The sequence below is a fragment of the Leucopleurus acutus genome (assembly GCF_964270905.1).
Source record: "Leucopleurus acutus genome assembly, chromosome: 7".
In the NCBI taxonomy this organism is placed as follows: Eukaryota; Metazoa; Chordata; class Mammalia; order Artiodactyla; family Delphinidae; genus Leucopleurus; species Leucopleurus acutus.
The window spans coordinates 28,510,998-28,530,766 of record NC_139150.1 but is presented as its reverse complement, the minus strand read 5'-3'; the positions used below and the strand labels follow the sequence as shown (position 1 = coordinate 28,530,766).

The following is a 19,769-nucleotide window of genomic DNA, read 5'->3' as shown; positions in this document are numbered from 1 at the left end:
TGGAGGGGGTCGTGGGGACCTCTGATTTATAACCAGCCAGTCAGAAGTAGCGGTAATGACTTGAACCTGTGATTGGCATCTGAAGTGGGGGCAGTCATCTGGGACTGAGCCCTTCACCTGTGGAATCTAATGCTATCTCCAGGTAGATAGTGTCAGAATTGAGTTAAATCTGTGGGACATTAGGTCAGTGTCCATAGAGAAGTGAGTTAATTGGTTGGTGGTGGTGGAAGAAATGCTCATTGAAGGGGTACCATAGGCTGGGCTCTAAGGCTGCCTGTTCAGGCTCCCTGCTCAGGTGCAGCCAGGTTCATGCTCCACGGCCGGGCAGGGCTTCTGGCGTCTCCTGCAGGGGCAGGGCTGTAAGACGGACTCCTCGTCTGCCTGGGCTCTCTGACCAGGCTTCCTGGTTGGGCAGAGTGGAGGCTCTACTCAGCAGTTTAAAACCCTTTGAATATGCAATATATTTTAATCCACATTCTTATTTCAAACTCAGTTATTTCCCACTACTCCCTCAGACAATGGGTTTAATCTGCTCCCTCTACTTGTATTTGTTCCTATGGAGCCCTTCGAGATGAGAACTCTGAGCTGTATGGATTAAAACGAGGAAGTGGAGAGAGAATAGGATTTACCATATCTCACTGAAACATACTTAGAGAAAGCATAATCAAGAGGGAGGCTTAAGCAAATCTTCCACAGAGCTGTGACCCTCCCTATAATCCACAAGAGTTGGTAGGAGCTGCTAGGAATACTTTTGCTTTCAGGACAGATAGGATCACGAACTCCTTTGTTATACAGGGGCCTCTGACTTTTACTATTTTAATGAAAATGTAACAAAGAACAGAATTTGTGATTTTTGCTCAGGGTAATGATCATATGTTGTTCTGACAAGATTTTTGCATAAAAGAACATGGGAGGCACTTAAGAAAAGCTAGATTGTGCAGACGCCGTTCAACAGGACACTCTTCGCATCTGATATGACAAGTAGTGGTACCTCTTTTGAAGGATGGTTTTCAAATTGGGTTCCACAGGGTTCCTTAGATATACTGCCGTGGGGTTGAGAGAAGTCAAGAGGCTTTGAAATCCTGTCCTGAGTCTATCAAAACAGTTTCAGTTTTTACTATTGGGATTATGTTTTGTGGAAAGGGTGTGACCCTAAAAATATACAAATAGATTTTAAAAAGTAAAGCACTACTTTAGAAGAGGTTTCTATAGTGTTTAACCCCACTGTGTGTCTGTCTGTCTCCTGTCTTAGTGTAGCAATAAGGAAATAGAAATAGGAAAGGAGAGATTTCCATTGTCATTCCTTTCCTGTCAGAAAGTTGTGACAGGAATACCTGGGGACTCTGGGGACTCAATTTAGATCAGAAGGGTGGTGCAGGGTATGCTAAAGATGATGCTACCTAGAAATAAAAATTAGCCATGAAAGTTAACTCAAAAATTTAACTTACTACTTTATCGTATGTCAGAAAGTCTGCTAAATGCTGAGAGCACTAAGATGAATGAAACAAGATCCCTATCCTGAAAGGACTTATAATCTAGTTTAGGGATTTCTAATTTTTCCATATTTTTTCTGCATATTTTAATTTTTTCTGCATTTTAATTTCTAGATCTCAGCCCAGTTCTTGGTATAGAGCTGGAGTTCAGGAAATATATGTTGAATGCATGATTCCCTTTGCACTCCTGAAAATAATTCAATTGTCCCTTTGGCTCATTTCAGCTTGGTAATGTCACCATTACTAAGCTTGTCGTGATAGCCTTCCTAAAAACAACTGGTCACTAAGAAACTGACAGTAACGTTTTCACCCAGTACATTCTTCTAAATGGAGAACACACAAGGATTCTACTAAGAGCACCCACATGATGGGATCAGAGGGGTTATACTTGGTCCAGCTGGAGACACCAAAAATAGCACAAATGTCATCTATTGACAGTGGGTGAGTTTGATAATGAGAAGATATGGTGGTAGCATGGAGAAGCAATAACGCATTATAACCATTAGCAACTACAAATTACTATGCCTGTCAATTTCACAGATATTGTATCCTCATTGAATCCTAGCAACAATCATGTGAAGTGGTGGGTGCTATTCCAATTTTATAGCAGAGAAGCTGCAGCAACAACAGAGGAAGTAACTTGCTTAGAATGATTGTTAGTAAGAGATGGAATAGAGAAAGATTTTTTTTAATTTATATTTCATTATCAAGATTAAAATATTCATGTTAATTTGAAAATGTATAAATTATAGGAGGTGTGGCCATGATTAAAAGTTAAATTGTTCCTTTCTATTATGAAAAGTATTCAGTTTAGAATTTAGTGCATCATCAAGGGGTAGTTTTACAGCCAATGTTCTTTCTTGTTATAATGCATTTAAAATTTTTAAAGTTGTGCATAGAGCATGTAGATGCTATTATGTAATTTACTATGATATGTAGATGTTAAAACCATTTTTGCTATAAAGCAATTTATTCTCAAAAATGACTAAAATTCTTAGCATTTAAGAAGTCATTTCACTGAAGAAGAAAAATAATACAGAAAAATTAAAAACCTATACTCTTCGTAGTAGAAATGTCAAACAATTCCATTTATTCATAAATAGGTCAAATGAATCATTTGTCAAACAAACCACTTCCAGTCCTTATTATGTCAAGGAGTGATGAAATCATTTAATGCATGAGAAGAAGAGAGACTACAGGATAATTCAAATCCAGCCAAGTAAAAGGGGCCTAACAAGAAGAAAACCTATTGAATATTCCTTACAGTTATTCTTTAGGTTTCTTAAATGTCATGACCCTAATTTATCAGAATAGTAATGACTTAGTAATACGTAACATTCTTTTGTGAGGTTCACATTAATCTATTTCTAAATTTTTCAAACTTCAGTTTTTTTGAGGTTTGAATTCTCATCAAGACGGAGTAAACACAATCCACCCTATTTCTCCCAACCTTATCAAAACTAAAAACCCTCATCAAAATGCATAAAGGCACTAACTGAGAACTCTCGAAAGTAAATAACAGCAAGCAGATTTGGGAGGTAAATAAAAAACATGAAGAATAACTAATACAGCTTTGAGTCACCTGTTTTGTTTTTTTCTTCTCCCATGACTCCCATGATCTTAGGTTTTAAGACATCCCAAATGTGTGAGAAAAGTCACCAAGAAGTTCTCTCTTTTTCTGTCCAGAGAATGAGGAAAGGGAGCCCTATAGAATAGCTGTACAGGAAATTTAATTTTTTGGGGGTGGAGGTGGGGAGGTGGGTTTGTTTTTATTGAGATAATTTTGGTTTATAGCATTATATAAGTTTCATGTGTACAACATTATATTTTGACTTCTGTATACACTAGCATGCTCACCATCCAAAAGTAAGTTGCCATCTGTCAACATACAGTTTTCCCCTTTTACCCATTTCGTTCTCCTCTCAGCCCCTACCCCTGGGAACTAGTACTCGGTTCTCTGTATCTATGTGTTTGTTTTTGTTATGTTTTATTTACTTTTGTTTTTTCGTTTATTTGTTTATATTCCACATATGAGCAAAATCATACAGTATCTATCTTTCTCTCTATGACTTATTTCACTCATATACTACCCTCAAGATCCATCCATATTGCTGCAAATGGCAAGATTTTATCTTTCTATGGCTGAGTAGTGTTCCACCATATAAACGTATACCATATCTTCCTTATCCGTTCATATCCATTGATGGGCACTTAGGTTGTTCCCATATCTTGGCTATTGTAAATAACACTGTGATAAACATAGGGGTGCATATATCTTTTTGAATTAGTGTTTTCATTTTCTTCGAATAAATACCCAGAAGTGGAATTGCTAGATTGTATGGTAGTTCTATTCTTAATTCTTTTGAGGAAACCCCATACTCTTTTCCCCAGTGACTGCATCAATTTACCTTCCCATCAACTGTATATGAGGGTTCCCTTTTCTCCACGTCCTCGCCAATACTTGTTATTTCTTGCCTTTTTAATAACAGCATTCCTAGGAGTGTGAGGTGAGATATCTCATTGTGGTTTTGATGTGCATAGGAAACTCCGGTTTTAAAAAAACTCACCCAGCCCAGCCCTATGCAAGCCCCAGTCAGGAGGCTGCACTTGCATAGCAAGTATAGGAGTTGTGGTCACTCAGGCACCTAAAACTATGAGATAAAATTCTTATTTCTGATAAAAAGAACTCAGAAAAGAAGTTCCTGTGGTCCAAAGAGTGGGGGGGGGGCAGAAATTCAGGTTATCTTTCTCTCTCTTTCTTCTCTCACCAGTTTGCTGCTGAGGTAGACCCAATAAAAGGAAGTGAATAACAGAACAGAACACTAAAACTTCAGCCCCATGGCTAAAGGGTCAGCAAAAAGGATCTCCTGAAGTCAGAGAGTATGGGGGAAATCACAGAGAGGAAGGATCTGTAGTAAGGGATCCCTAAATCTGTGTATAATGCTGCAGGCTTATCCTCTAAACTGCATAAGCATGGAATTAACCTGAGATGTGCTGTTACACTAGAGTTTAAACCGCTGATGAGTTCCCAGACTGGCACAAATAGCACTGTATAAACTTTGAAAACTACATTGACATGTAAACTATAGCCCACAAGATACAGGTTAAGACTTGCATCTGAAACTAACGAGGTTGGTTGCTGCTAAAACAAAATGCCAACAACATTCTCTGAAGAATTTAACAATGATATTCAAAAAGTTCTGGATACAACTGAAAAGTACTTGATATACAAATACCTGTAAAATCTTAATAAAACTCACAGGTGCTAGAAAATTCACAGATGCTAACCCTGAGATGACTCAGATGCTGGAGTTATCAAACAATTTAAAGCAGAAATTATAACCATGCCTCATGAAGGGAAAATATTCTTGAAATGAACGGGAAGACAGAAGTTCTCAAAAAAGAAGTAGAAACTATAAAGAAGGGAAAAAATGGAAATTTTAGAACTGAAAAATACAATAATGGAATTAACAAAAAGCACATATAGCTTACTTGCATAATGGATATGACAGAGGAAAGAATTAACTTGAAGACAGAAATTTTCCAAACTGAAACTTTTTTCAGATTGGAAAGTTAACATACACATCAGTGGAATCCCAGAAAGACAGAAGAGAAAAATCAATGCAGAAAATTTATTTTAAGAAACAATGGCGGGCTTCCCTGGTGGCGCAGTGGTTGAGATTCTGCCTGCCGATGCAGGGGACGCGGGTTCGTGCCCCGGTCCGGGAAGATCCCACATGCCGCAGAGCGGCTGGGCCTGTGAGCCATGGCCGCTGAGCCTGCGCGTCCGGAGCCTGTGCTCCGCAATGGGAGAGGCCACAGCAGTGAGGGGCCCGCGTACCACAAAAAAAAAAAAAAAAAGAAAAGAAAAGAAACAATGGCTTAAAATTTCCAAAATTTGGTGAAAGATATAATTAAACAGATACAAGAAATTTGGTGACATCTAACCAGGATAAATGCAAAGAAAACTACATCCCAATACATCATAATCACACTACAAAAACTAAAAATGAGGAAAAGAATCTTGAAATTAGCCAGAGGAAAGCAACATATCACATATAGGGGAATGCCAACTTGAATTACCTCAAATTTCTCACCAGAGACCATGAGGGGTGTAAAATAGTGGGAAAATGTCTTTGAAGTTCAAAGAGAAAAATTTATCTTCCCAGAATTTTATATCCAGATAAAATAGCCTTCAGAAATAAAGGACAAATAAGGACATCTTAAGATGAAATAAAACAAAGAGAATTTGTCTCCAGGAGACCTTTTCTAAAAGAAAGAAGTTATGTAGGCAGAAGGATGACATTAGAGGGAAACTTGGAACTTCAGAAAGAAGAAACACAGAAACAGTGAATAAATATACAAAATAAACTTCCTTAGTTCTTTCAAACGTATGACTATTGGAAGCAAAAATTATAAAATTGTCTGATGGGGTTTTTGATGGGTCTTCTGATCTTAAGCATATATATCTTCTCCAAAGCACCACCCCCATCCCAACTTGTCAGCCTCCAAGCCTTTCTTAGCCATGGCCAAAATTGAAAAGCAGCATACTGATGAATGAAATAAGGAGCCCGTTTAGTGTAGATATTTTACATTTGATAGGAGGAATGAAAACACGAGCTTTAATTTCATTTAAAACTTCTCCAAAAAAAATCCCTAAGAATTGAATTTGTCTTTCTGTTAGTAGAACTTATCAACATTAAGAAGCTAGGTACTTTTTCACTGCTCCTTCTTGCCTCGTCTTTCTTCTTTAGTTTCTTACTTTCTTGTTCATGTCCTATTCCCTCCCCACAACTTCCTGTCATGTATAATGCATGACAACTGCAAGATAAAGCAGGTAGGGTAAAGACACCTATATGGCCATAAGCATTCTACATTTCACTTGAAGAGGTAAAATATTAACTTTAAGTAGACTGAAAAATTAGGTGTAATCCCTACAGCAATCACTAATGAAAACTAAATAAAGGCATACAATCAAAAAGCCACATAAATTAAAATGGAATACTAAAACATATTCAAATAATCCACAAATCAGGCAAGAAACAGAAGAAAAAAGATGAAGAGAATAAGAAAATGGTGAGCCAAAACCCAAATATATCAATAATCACATTGAATGAAAATAGTATAAACACACCAAAAGACAAATATTTTCAGACTAAATTAACAAAGAAGACCCAATTATGTGCTAGGAAAATTGTGTCCTAGGGGAAGGTAAATAGCCAAACATTTTATGGAATGATGGGTAAAGTCTGAATTAAATTGATGCCTGGAAGTGTCATCATGATCTGTCAAAGTGGGTGCGTATAGAGGCCGGGTAATAAATGAAAACTGGCTCAAAGGATTCACTGGGTGCTTGAACCCACCAGTGGTCATTTTCCCGGTCCCAAATGTAGTCAGAATAGGCATTCTTGGTAATGGCACAACACCTACAATGGATGCTTGGCCTGTGGGGTAAAAGGTGTTATGGTGTGAAATTCTAAAGGGAAGCTTCTGATACTGTAAAACTCCCTTCCAATACAGCAAGTCAAAATTAATACTACAGGGCTTCCCTGGTGGCGCAGTGGTTGAGAGTCTGCCTGCCGATGCAGGGGACACGGGTTTGTGCCCCGGTCCGGGAAGATCCCACGTGCCATGGAGCGGTTGGGCCCGTGAGCCATGGCTGCTGAGCCTGCGCGTCCGGAGCCTGTGCTCCGCAACGGGAGAGGCCGCAACAGTGAGAGGCCCGCGTACCGCAAAAAAAAAAAAAAAAAAAAAAAAATTAATACTACATCCCACTTGACTGATGGAGATGCACGCCACTCAACAACCTACAGAATACAGAGTTGGTGTTTCCAGCCAGTTTTACACTTTCTTCACTAGTCTGGCCCCTGCAATAACCAGATGGATTCTAGAAAATTGCATTAGACTATGGCAAACTCAACCAAGGAATAGCCCTAATTACAACTACCATGCCAGGTGGGATATCTTAGCTTGAGCAGATTAAAATAGCCCCAGGTACACAGAATATAGCCACTGATTTATCAAATGCACTCTTTCCCATAACTATCGGAATAGGGAATCAGAAATAGTTTGAATTCAGATAACAGGCAACAGTATAAATTTAGAGTTTAGTCTAACTTCTTGCAAAATACCATGTTGATCCACTATATCAATGACCGCATGCTATCTGGGCGAGATGAGTGAGAAGTGGCTAGCATATCAGAGACCTTGTTAAGGTACCTGTGCTCCAGAGAGTGGGAGATAAACCCTAACAGTTCAGGGGTAGGCCACGTCAGTGAATCTGTAGTGGGCACGGGCATTCCAGGACATTGCAAAGTAAAAGCTAAATTATTGCATCTTGCACCTCCCAATACAAAGAAACAGGCACGATGACTGGTAGGGCTCTTCAGATTCCAAGGGCATTCAATAACCGGGAACACTGTACTGACATGTACACCAAATGACATGGAAGCTTTGAGTGGGACCCAAAGAGGAAAAGCTCTGTAGCGAGGCCAGGCTACAATGGAAGCAGCCTTGCTACTTAAAACAAACCAGGCAGGCCCTGTGGCATTACCAGCTGTGGGAAATGATACCATGTGGAATTTATGACAACCTCCCAATGGGATACTCACAACCCAGAACCATAGAGCAAGGCCATACCACCTGCAGCAGAGACTTTAATATCTTCAGAAAAACAATTCCCTGTGCGCCCTTGCTGAGATGGAGTACCTGACCACGGGGTACCAAGTGACCCTACAGCCGCAACTGCACATCATCACCTCAGTTCTCTCAGACTCGCCTGAAGTCAGGTGGGCCCTGTAACAGTCCTTTTTAAGATAAAAATGCGCTATCAAGAATCAAGCACGGGTCCCTCATGAGCTAGCCCGCTGTTGCACACGCCGCACGTAGTCCACCAGTGTTACACAGAGCCTCTCCCTCCTGCCCTCGCCCATACCTGCGCAATCTCAGAAGACCATGGCAAAGGGATTTCCCCACAACAAACTCCCCCTGACCCAACGGTCAGAGTCACACTGCGACGGCAGCCGTCCCATGGGCCCGGCAAAGTGAGAGGGACAAGGCTTGGTCCCCATGGGAGTGCGAAGGCAGGAACCTCTGAGACCTGGTCACGGCACAGACCAGCACAGGCAAGCACGGGAGTCCATCCCCTTCCAGGCTGCCCAGTGCGCCGGGGGCCAAAGCCCCAGGGTACCGGCGGCGGCACAGGCTTACCTCTAGCAGGGTCAAATGCCGCCGCAGCAATCCAACAGCACGGGCTTAGAGCATCCTCGGGGCAGCTTCTCCTCCCAGCAGCTGTGAGGGGTCCTGAGTTCGTCCCAGGAGACCGTCGCTGCCTGCTCCTCGAGCCTTCCCCAGAATGGCGTCTGAGCACCGCTCTTCCTTTTGACTCAGCCCTACCGCCGGCACACCGCGATGGGGCAGCTGGCTCCTTCACCCAAGCCTCCGCGTCAGCAAACGTTCCCCTTTTATGAATAACCCGAGTGGCACCTGAGGGCCGGGCCCAGGGCCTGGTGGGGGCAATGCGGTGGAGTGTGGCGCTTCCCAGGAAGGCAAACAGGAGCCCTCAGGGTGCGCTTTGTAGCTTAGCGGGGAGTAAGTAGGGGCCCTGCTGGAGGGGCAGGGAGAGGACGCGCTGGGACGCGCTAGGTGTCAGGGAGGCTCAGAGAAGGGCAGAATCGGGCCCGAGGTGCTGCCGCCACGACCACTCTTCCTAGAGGAAGCCCAGTCTTGCAGGATCTCGGGGATAGAGTCGGGGCTGAGGGTCGGCATGGGAGTCCTGGGATGAGAAACACCTGGGTGCCCTCGGCCTCGGCAGCCCCGCATCCCTGACTCTTCTGCTTCACAGGACCTGACCACAAGAGGCACACAGTGCAAAGGGGTACGTGCTTGTGCCCAAGAATATGGATTTTTACTTACCACTGCTGAGTGAGCTAATATTGCTACCGATGGTGCCTCTAGAATGGAGAGTGCTGGTCTGCTGTGAGGGAGACAATGAGTACCAGCTGTGGCTCTGAGCTCCGCTGCAGGGGCTGTAGTTTGTCCCGCTAACTTTCCTCCGCTATAAAGTTCATTTAAGAAGAGAGGTCTGCTAGAATCCTACAGAAGTTGCTTGCAGATTGTTTATCGAGAAATTGGATGCTATTTGCACAAAGGGTGGATTTGGCGGACACTATGATATGTCCCCCCGATCTCCCTTCAGTGCAGGACTATGGCCCCAATTGTTGGAAGTGCTGCTGGCTGACAGGCTCCAGCTGTCCGCTCTTTCAGGGTTGACCTCAGCTGCAGGGAGTGACCTTGCTCAAGGTTTGGGAATCACATCCAGTGAATGACTGATAAAATTGTATGGAGGCCTGGCCATCTTGGCCAAACTCAGGACAACTCTTAAAGCGGTATTCGAGCTCCGGAGAAACTTTTGGAGTAGGTGAAGGTTGTCACTGGTCCTAATTCTTAGCTTGACCTTTCTCTCTGCTCAATCCTATTTCCTTTTCGTCCCTTCTACAGGGATTGTCCCCAGGAAAGCTCCTTGATAAGCATTCAGCAAACTAAACTCAGTCTTACAGTCACCTTCTGGAGAAACCCAGCCTGTGACAATACTTCACACTCAGTGTGAATTTTTCTCTTTTGCATTTGTTAATTTCTGTCATATTCTTCTGAAATTATTCTTGGATAGTTTCATGTCTGTGTCTTTTTAAGCTCTAGGACAGAGAGAAAGAAAGAAACATTACTGGCCATCTACCTAGTTTTGAAAGAAATGAAAGAAACATTACTGGCCATCTACCTAGTTTTTTCTTGTGTACAATACTTTTCCCCCCATAGTGTTCTCAGCCTCGACTCATGTTTGGATATTTCCAGCGGTATCCTGAGCAGACAGTCATGCACCACTCTGATGTTTACGAAGTCTCCTCCTTGTGTCTTCTAACAATTTGCCTTTGTTTTGTTTATTAATCCACTTCCACATGACAGTTTTAAATAAATGAAAGCATCTAGCATGTCCTCTGCTGAATCTTCTTGACGCTAAATAAATCCAGTTTCCTCAACCATTCCTCATATGTTTCAAGATCCCTCACCATCATAGTTCCACCTCTCCTATAAACTTTTGGTAAATTGCTCATCCCTAAGCATAGAGAGAACTCAATTTTTTAAACTGTTCGCTCATTCCCATTATCAAAACATCTTGTCCAGAGTGGGTATTAAAATACAAATGAACAAATAGTACAGGAAAGATGATTCTTCAAGTTATTTAATCCTTTTCAAGTACTAATATACTTAAAAAGTATCCAAACCTTTTTATTTAATCGTCCTCTTCCTCAAATATAATGGCTCGCCCATGAATGTTATGGTAGGAATTCTGGTCCCTTTGTGGGCCTAATATGGTTTATTAATGGTATCGTTACTCTGTGAAATGATTTGACAAATCAGAGGTAATTAAATTTTTCCTTCTTTTAGTTAAAAGTGGGTGACTGATTTTTATTCTGATTGTCATCACTAATGGCAGTGCGGGATTTAGCATTCTGTGCTCTGCATCAAGGACAGCAAAAGGGTGAGCTAGCTGTCAGTTTGACTGACATTTTATGCAAATGACATGAAGCAGTATACCTCTTGTATAGGGCTCATTGAAAATTATAATTGTGTATTTAAAAATGTATACAAGCCATATTTTATATTGACAGCATGTGTTTTGTGGTGCAGGTAACACACTACAAGAAACAAACATCCTTAAATTGCTAAGGAAATGAGGCTGCTGGCTATGTTAACATACTTAATTTTTTTCTTGTTTTGGAGAATGAAAAGTGTCCACTTCAATGATAAATTCTAATTATTAAATTCTGTTTTTAACTCCGAGTTCCATAGAGGGCTGCAGTCCACATCTTTTGATAACTTAAATGGCAATTTGCTTTGGAAACTACGATGATATGAGGCTTATGTCATTAGGAAGAAAAGCTCATTAAATTAATTCCCAGTTCATAATTTACTTTAGGAAATTATTAATGTTGAAAAGATCAGTTGGGAGGAAGATTGATGAGTTTAGTTTTCTCATGGAACACTGAGGTTGTAAAAAAAAGTTAACTGATTTATCATTTTTATATTGTGTGTACTTCTTAATGAGCAAGGTGACTTTTGGTTCAGTCGATTTTTATTATTTGATAGTTCCCTAAGAGAATAAGTTTCCATCTTTGCTGAGGACCTGTATGGCATAGTGGATATGAGCATAAGCTTCAGAATCAGAAGTTTACATTCCAACTCTGTTGCCTATTAGCTACGTGACCTTGGTCCAGTTGTATTTTACCTTTAACAGCCAAATTTTCCTCATCTGAAAAATGAGAATGGCAGCAATAATCACACGGTAGCTACTCTCATTATATTTTGGATGGAGCCAGGTTCAGGAGCTTTGGTATAATCAATGTTCTCTTCATATAAGAGAAAAATACTCTAACACAGATATTCATTAAAACCTAGAGAACAGTAAAAGAGGAAAAAATCAGGTATTCTGACTCCAAAGGCTGTTTTTTCCCACTTCTTAGCCCAAAACATAACAGGGTATCCAGCTGAGAGAAGATTTTTTGATAACTCTAGAGAAAGATGCAGTATATTTTTCTTGGGGGCTTCAGAGAGAAAAGCTATTGGTAGATTATACAGTAAATATTAGACATAAAGTAATCTCAGAATGAGAAGGGAAGGAAAATGAATGCTGATTTCTTACTGTGTGCCGAGCTCTGTGATAGCACCTCCATGATTTTACAGCCTCCCTGAACTCTGTTCAGTGTCTGTGGGAACCTCAGTCAACAACCACATAGGTATGTCTTCCATGAAGGCCTGCACGTAATACCTTTGTTGCTATAGCCCAAGGCTCCAAAGTTGTCCTAACCATTGCTACAACCTCAGTTACTTCCAGGGAGCCACCAGTCTTGCTGAACATTCTGGCATTCATAAAGCACTTTGTTAGCTAGCAAGGGCTTTGCCTCCAGGGATGGCTGGAGAGCACTTTCAGAAGTGATGTCTTATGATATTCTCAGGTGCCTGTTCCTCAAGTGGTAGTTCTACTACTGTCTTGCATGTTTTTCTCTTAAAATACATAGCATGCAAGCCTTCCCAGAAATGAGACGTTTCAAGCTGTTACATGGTTCATATAGGGGTTTCTTCTATGGGGACTCGCTAGAACCCACAGACCCAGGATCCAACCTATGACTTAACTGTTGAATAGGTTATTTCCTCCTTACCAAGTTGCCTCTTAAGTGAATTGTAGCAATTCTAATGTAAAATAAATATTGAAAGTAAAATATTGGCCTCATATTTAGAAGGTAACATTTTATAAATTTGGGGTACCAGTTCAATTTACACACATGGTCTCCAAAGCAATAGTGGCATAAACTCTCAGTATATATCTATTGTATTAAATTTATAATGCTGCTATTCAAAATCGGGAATAATCAGAGGCACCAAGAGATACACAGGGATCTCAGAGAGGAAATTTTGTTGAAAGAAAACAATAGATCATAGCAATAATATCTTTTCAAGGTACAAAAAATGGCCTAAGGTACCTTAACTGGTTTCTTATCTGAGGCTCTGAGATCTCAATTGTGAAAGATATTTTATTGTGGAGAATAAAAAGAAAATATCCCAGAAGCTCTAGTGAGTTAAAGGGAAAGGCCGCTGACTGAGGCAATCAAGGTAAATGATGCTTGTATGATGCCCAAGGCCCAGACTGAGAACTAGAGGGACCCAAGGTTTACTGACTTCAAGGCAAACCTAACAGCTTAGCCTGTGAGCTGGAAGGGCTGTTGAGACACGTAGTAAATCAAACCCAATTAGTTCCCAATGCAGACAGTTCAAGTGGGAAGTGACTTTCTAAAAAAACCTGCTTGTTACAGCAGTGTGGGTTAGTGGCCTTCTTTTACTTTAGGATACTTCTTAAATGAATTTTGGGTTGACAACACCCTTCTTCTGATTCTGGAGAGAAAACTCTTACATGAAAGGTGAAATTATTTGAATCAGTCACTCAGTCCTGCTGATTGCCTGTGGACAAGGCCTATCTTCAGATCAGAAAACGGAATTCTTATGTCTGATTACAGTTTTATTATAGGAACATTCATATATATTTTTAAAACCTATCAAGAAGAAAATAAAAGACAGAAGCATATTACCTTGAAATAAAAGCTGTTAATCTTGAAATAAAAGCTGTTAATATTTTCTTCTAGAAACATCATAATTTTATAATAAACATTTTTTAAGCAAACTTTGCACACATCCACTATTATTTCTTTAGGATAAATTACTAGAAGTAAAATTTGGTGGTCATAGTTTATGCAGAAGTTTAACACATCGTATTTATCACAAAACTGCCCTCCAGAAGGTTGTGTGAACTAAATATACTGCCAGCTCTTTCTATCAAAGTATTAATGGTGTAGTCTTTTGCATTTCTTCTGGGAAAAGCCAGGTAGCTCCTTTGTAGCAGCGATAAATTGGCTCTCAGGAGTAATGGAAACAAAAGAGCCTGAACTTCGGAAGTATAGAGACTTTATTTTGGATCAGAGACAAATTACTTGTGATACTACACTTCAGGAGAAACTGAGACTGGAGATTCAGGAGGACAAAATGAGGACTGTTTGGTGAGCTACTCAGCCCTACCTGGAGGATTGTGTGTGTGTGTGTGTGTGTGTGTGAAATGCACACAAATGTTGTCTACCCAAAACATGGAGGGTCTAATGGTTTGAACAGAGGTGTTCCTTTTATTTTCCTAAGTTTCCAATAGAGCAAGAGATTATTGTAATATGGTATAATTTATTGATAGACTGATTTTATAATTGCTTATTGAACACCAAATGAAAATATGGGTGTTCCAGATGTTATATCAACTAATATGAAAAAGGACTCATATTCTTCTCTCTGCTTTGTTAAAGCATTGTATGAGAAGTTGACTGCCATGCAGAGATGCCATGTGCTTTGAAGAGGGTAACAGAATTGGAGGTGCATTTCTGGAAATGAATAGTGTAGCTTCAGTAATGGATAAAAAGGGCATAGAAGGAGTTTGAATGATTTTGGCTTTGAGCAAAGAGATAACAGATTGTATTAAACAGACAGGGACATTGCATTGCTGAGGATGAGGCTGGGGCACGTTAGCTGCAGCAGGAGTATCTACAAGTAAACTAGGAGTGGTCTCCTCTAAGAACTTTGCCAGTGGGAATGCAGAGGTGTTTGTATTTTATAGACCTATCCAGCTTATTTATAACAAGAGTTTCTGTCCTCAAGCTTTGAAAGATAGAGGTAGTAAAGGGGGTAATAAGTGTGTTATAATCCCTGTCTTTAAAGTTCAAGGCTGTGAATGAGGAAGAGAGGTGGGTAGATAGCACTGAGAACAGGCTGGATCAAAACACCAAAATGTTTTAATTTTATATATTTAAAAATGCATTTCTCTGATTATAAAAATAATGTAGCTTATTACTAAATATTTTGAAAAAAGCAAAGTATAAAGAAGATAATGAAAATGATCCATAATCTCACAAGCCTTTTAGTTCAAATGCTTATACAAACACATACTGTTAGCGTATAACTGTTTTGCCTTTATATCTTAATTTGGAAATGTGTAACTGAAGAGATAACAACTCAGATAATTACTGTCTTAGTTTCAGCAAAAGTTTGCAGAATAAACTTATTAATATCTTATTGTCAGTCTCTGTGACCTATGATTCTCACAAAATTATTGGAGGTGTTATTCTCACCTCTGAGCTAAGAATTTTTTAATGTAAAATCCTTTGTTGTGGATTTGTTAACATGCAGTTGAACATTGTCTAAAATGGTATTTTTAAAAAGAACATATTAAAGATGCATGCACAAAGTGAGTGGTTTATCGAAACATCAGCATTCTTTTGTTTAGAATTATTTGCTAATTGGCAATTCAAGGTTAATACCTCTGGAGACAGAAGAGTAATTGATCTAGTGTTGGGTGAGGCTCAGCACAGTTGAGAGGTTTCTCTACCCCACTCTGATAAAGACTCTTTTCATTGTTCCAGAGCTAATGTTGCTATTCTCTATTTTCCTGATATATAGTATACACATAAATAACGATAGTAAGAAGTTCATTCATTCAATATCTATCCAGAATTTAAAGCACTGTTATAAGTTAGTTTTCATTTTTTGGAGACATTGAACTTTGCAAGAGATGGTGTTTCTTCTTTTTTGGGGACCACAAGGAAGCTCAAATCAAATACGTATCATACCTCTTGTAGGTAATGGCTGGCACTTCTGGTTTAATCTTTTTTTTTTTTTTAGTTCGCTGTGCTATACAGTAGGTCCTTGTTGGTTATCTATTTTAAACATAGCAGTGTGTACATGTCAATCCCAAACTCCCAGTCTATCCCTCTATTAAACTTTGGGTTTAATCTTGTCCTGTCTTTATTTCTCTACCTTTATGTCCCTTTCCCTCATTTCCTTGTCTATTTTGTTTCATTTGTTTGTATGTAAGATTAGCCAGAAATGAAAGTTGAAATCCCAGTGACTTAACACAACCATGGTTTATTTCTTGCTTATGTACGTTATAGGTTGGTGTAGGGCTTCGTGTCATGTGTCAGTTACCAGCCCAAGGTAAAAAGTTTTACCATCTGTAGCTGCACTGTCTGGAAGTGCAGTCACTTTGGTCATTACAGCAAGAGAACAGCACCTGGAAAGATGCACATGCTATTTTCACTGTTTCAGCCACCAAGGGACACACTTCTGTTCACCTTTTTGTTGCTTTATTGACCAGGCCTGGCTGTAAGGTCCTAATCAGTAGCAAGGGAGCCAGGAAATATATGCAATGTTTGGTGAGCACACTGTCTGTCTCAGTGTATTTTCGACAGGATTTTGAGAGGTATTTTTAGAATGAGGTAGGTCATTATTAATATAAGTATTGTCATTTTTGTAGGTCAAAATGGTTAAATATCAGCAGTTTTATATAGTTCAGCCTAATAAATAAATAAATGCATACTGTCACAAGCACTTCACCGAGTTAGCACTGTCCATTCCCTTAAAAAGAGACTGCCTGTTAGCAGGAGCGAGCCTGCATACAAATAACTGCAATTAAATTGGAGAAGATCTGTGAAGGAGACACATGCAAAGCAGGAGGGCGTTAGAGGAGGGTGATTAGTTATGTAAACACTTGTTAAGGGAGGTGTCAGGTGTTCATTGTTGGTGGTCAGCATGAGAAGTAATTTCTAGACAGAAGGAATGACAAGCAGAGAGGCAGAGAAATGAAAAAAAAAGGTCTAGTTTAGAAAAGCCCAGTAACAGAGGAAAAGTAAGAGAAAGGCTTGCTTGGAATGAGTTCATAAATGTAGATAGGATGAGGCTGAGATGACTTTGTATGTCATGCTAAGGAATTTTTGCTTTTTTTTTTGCGGTACGCGGGCCTTTCACCGCTGTGGCCTCTCCCGCCGCGGGCTCCGGACGCGCAAGCCCAGCGGCCACAGCCCACGGGCCCAGCCGCTCCGCGGCATGTGGGATCCTCCCGGACCGGGGCACAAACCCTTATCCCCTGCACCGGCAAGTGGACTCCCAACCACTGCGCCACCAGGGAAGCCCGGAATTTTTACTTTTTGCTGACAGCAGTTTGAAGTTACTGAAGGCCTGGCGCGATAGAATCAGAACTGTCTTTAGGGGATAAGGAAGGAATTACACTGTACGAAATGCTGGATGTTTTAAAGTGGAGAGTTTCTTGGGTACTTTTGTGTTCCTTTCCAATGTGGACACGTCCTTTAAACTTTATGCAATAAAATCTCCCAACCTTATAGTAATCAAATGTCACAAAAATCGAGGCAAGAAAGGAGATTGATGGGTATGGTGTAGACCAGGTCTCTGGCTAATATCGAAGAGGCAAATGGCTGGTGAAAATATCAGCCATGGTTCTAGATTATCACCTGAACCTGGTCCACTGACATCTTCCAAGGGTCAGAGGTTTAGAGGTTTCAGAGTCTAGATTTGTGTTCTATGTGAGAATTTTCTTTATATTTAATAAACTTGAATGTGACCACTGAGTCTTAATGTTTGAAGAGGCCCTTGAAAAACCAATTTATTCTCAAGACAGATCATTCGATTAAAGAAAAATGAAAGTGTTTTGCTGTTGTTTGGCATTACAAAGAACAATACCTGAAAAATGGGAAGAAAAAACAAAACAGAGAATCTGGCTAGCAATCCCAAACAGAACCTCTTCAATTTTTAACTAAAATATCTATAATGATACATGACTCCCCGTAATGGAAAAAAATGTTATTTAAAACTATAAGGAGGAAATAAGCTGCTGTTCAATGGATACAGAGTATCAGTCACACAGGATGAAAAAGTTCTAGAGCTCTGCTGTACAACATTGTGCTTATGCTTATGTACAACATTAATGCTGTACACTTAAAAATTTGTTAAGAGGGGATATCTCATGTGTTTTTTACCATAATTTTTAAAAAGATGCTCAAAATCATTAATCATCAGAAAAAATATAAATCAAAACCACAATGAGATATCACTTCACAACCAGTAGAATAGTTATAAAAAAAAAAAGGAGAGTACAGTATTAGTGAGAATGTAGAGAAATTGGTATCCTGGTACATTGCTGGTGGGAATATAAAATGATGGCAAACAGTTCTCAAAACCTGAACGTAGAATTACCACCTGACTCAACAATTGCATTTGTAGGTATATATGTCAAAGAATTTAAAACAGGACTCAGGTATTTGTATGTCAATGCTTACTGCAACATTGTTCACAGTAGCCAAAAGATGAAAACAACCCAAGTGTCCATCAGCAGATGCATGGATAAACAAAATGCAGGATATATATACAATGGAATATTATTCAGCTATAAAAAGGAATGAAGTTCTTGTATATATTGCTACGTGGATAAAACTTAAAAACATTGTTCAAAGTGAAATAAGCCAGACATAACAGGACAAATATTGTATGATTCCACTTACATGAAATGTCTAGAATAGGCAAATTAATTGACACAGAAAGTAGAATAGAGATTACTAAAGACAGAAAGAGGGAGGAATGGGGAGTTATTGCCTAATGGTCAGAGTTTTTGCTAGGGGTGATGAAAAAATTTTGGAAATAGTGATGATTGGTTGCATAGCATTGTGAATGCAATTAATGCCACTGATTTGTACATTTAAAATGGATAAAATGGAAACTTTTATGTTATATGCTTCACTACAATAAGAAGTTTTTTTAATTAAAAAAAATAAAATAAATAAAACTGTAATGAACAATAACCACTCTCACATTTTAATCTCTGTGTATTTAGAAGACAATTCACATCAGCAAGAAAATAAATCTCGCCCTTTTGTGGCCATCGCTGAAGCGCTAGCGGCCAAAATGAAGTTCAATCCCTTTGTGACTTCTGACCGAAGCAAGAACCAGAAAAGGCATTTCAATGCACCTTCCCACATTCGCGGGAAGATTATGTCTTGCCCTCTTTCTAAAGAGCTGAGACAGAAGTACAATGTCCGATCCATGCCCATCCGGAAGGATGATGAAGTTCAGGTTGTACGAGGGCACTACAAAGGGCAGCAAATTGGCAAAGTAGTCCAAGTTTACAGGAAGAAGTATGTCATCTACATTGAACGAATGCAGCGGGAGAAGGCTAATGGCACAACATGTGGGCATTCAACCCAGCAAGGTGGTTATCACCAGACTAAAACTGGACAGAGACCGCAAAAAGATCCTCGAACGTAAAGTCAAATCTCGCCAAGTAGGAAAGGAAAAGGGCAAATATAAGGAAGAAACAATTGAGAAGATGCAGGAATGAAGTAATCTTGTATACAACTTTCATTAAAAACTGTTAAAATGAAAAAAAAAGAACAGAAATCTCTATACTTATCTCTTCTATGAAAAAGTTTCGTAGGAAAAGTAAGAAGGAAAGTGGTATGGCAAAGTCTTTGCCAGTTCAGAATATGACACTAATGAATCTTCATGAAGGTACTTGAGATGCAGAATCAGGAAGTGAGGGGGGCTGTCCTAAGTGGGAAAGTCTGAGGACGAGCAGCAGCCTTACTCCTTCATTAAAGTCTGCTACACATTCAAAAGCCCGTGCGATGGATGATCTACAGTCTTTCAGGAAAGTTTCATCCGCCTTGTGAAGATGTGGGAATTCTTCTCAGTACCTGTGGAGTGACTTAGATGTCAACTAAGATAACCTAATATTTGAGATTGAAATTAAAATGTCTCAAAATCAAATTTGCCTGTCATAGGATCACTTAATTATTGTCTAATCTCTCCGGAGATTCGAAGTGGTATGGGGGATCTGGGTTTCTCCCC

At 39.8% G+C, this 19,769-nt stretch overlaps 1 pseudogene across 1 annotated transcript; it reads left to right on the top strand.

Moving 5' to 3' along the window:
* The first annotated feature begins 18,811 nt into the window (after window positions 1-18,811).
* Window positions 18,812-19,504, top strand: LOC309964543 (large ribosomal subunit protein uL24-like; annotated as a pseudogene). Its single transcript has one exon. The product of its transcript is annotated as a large ribosomal subunit protein uL24-like (transcript).
* The last annotated feature ends 265 nt before the right edge of the window (window positions 19,505-19,769 follow it).